The 1,064-nt window shown below is 44.1% G+C and overlaps 1 protein-coding gene across 2 annotated transcripts in view; it reads left to right on the top strand.

The window, feature by feature from the left end:
• Aass (aminoadipate-semialdehyde synthase) overlaps nucleotides 1–1,064 on the top strand; it is a 52,775-nt gene that overhangs the window by 46,243 nt on the left and 5,468 nt on the right. The gene's annotated exons all lie outside the window — the stretch shown is intronic.

Genomic DNA, 1,064 nt, shown 5'->3' with positions numbered 1-1,064 from the left:
CCAGGCTGGCCTCAAACTCAGAAATCCGCCTGCCTCTGCCTCCCAAGTGCTAGGATTAAAGGCGTGCGCCACCACCGCCCAGCCAAGTTCATACTTTTATATAATTTATTTTGGTTACACTCTTTCTCTGGTTGCTACTCTCTTTCTTTAATATTCCTTACTACAACCCTCTTATCCTCCCTAACCCCCACCCACCCATCCCTTTCCCTTCCTATCCCTTTCCAGGATTTATGACTTGATTTTGTGTAATGACCCATTTGGTTTAATCAGGGCTATTTGTGTGGTCATAGGATTGGGACTATCCCCTAGGGAGTCTCTTTCCTTCTCCCTGTCCTCCAGTTTTTATGTTCCTTTTGCTCTCTGCAATGTTTTATGAGCTGTGGAGGGATGGAATGACAACTGTATTGTTTTGGGGTGAACGCCCAAGTGCTGCTTATTCTCATAAGCCCTGTGCAGCTATGATGCTCCCTCTCCCAGTTCACTGGTTAAATTTGTTATTATTATTATTATTATTATTATTATTATTAGTAGTAGTAGTAGGAGGAGGAGGAGGAGGAGGAGGAGACCCAACTCAAAATAGCGAATTTATTGTATTTAGTCTTTAAGGATTGGGAGCAGGTAGGAGGAGAGAGTGATAGGTATAGTTTAGTTTCTTGGTCTTGTAAGAGTTACCATGGTCTCAGGTTCCACATAGTAGCAGGCAGCTGCCATCTTCCTGTTATGGCCCAATAAGGTGCAAATCTGGATTGAGTGACACACTGCGTCTTTCTCTAATAGCTAAAAGCATGCATTTTTGACTTGTTAGTTGTAGTTTATTTCTGAGTCAATGTCCTTCTTCTGTTATATGTCTTGAGAGCTTAGGATGAGGTTCAAATCATTTAAAACACATGGACTGCCGGGCGTGGTGGCGCACGCCTTTAATCCCAGCACTCGGGAGGCAGAGGCAGGCGGATTTCTGAGTTCGAGGCCAGCCTGGTCTACAGAGGGAGCTCCAGGACAGCCAGGGCTACACAAAGAAAACCCGTTTCAAAAAAAAAAAAAAAAAAGCAGTGGGTAACAAAACC

This window comes from Mus caroli, chromosome 6 (assembly GCF_900094665.2).
Source record: "Mus caroli chromosome 6, CAROLI_EIJ_v1.1, whole genome shotgun sequence".
Lineage (NCBI taxonomy): Eukaryota > Metazoa > Chordata > Mammalia > Rodentia > Muridae > Mus > Mus caroli.
Note: the sequence above shows the minus strand (reverse complement) of the source record. Positions and strands in the feature narration are given on the sequence as shown.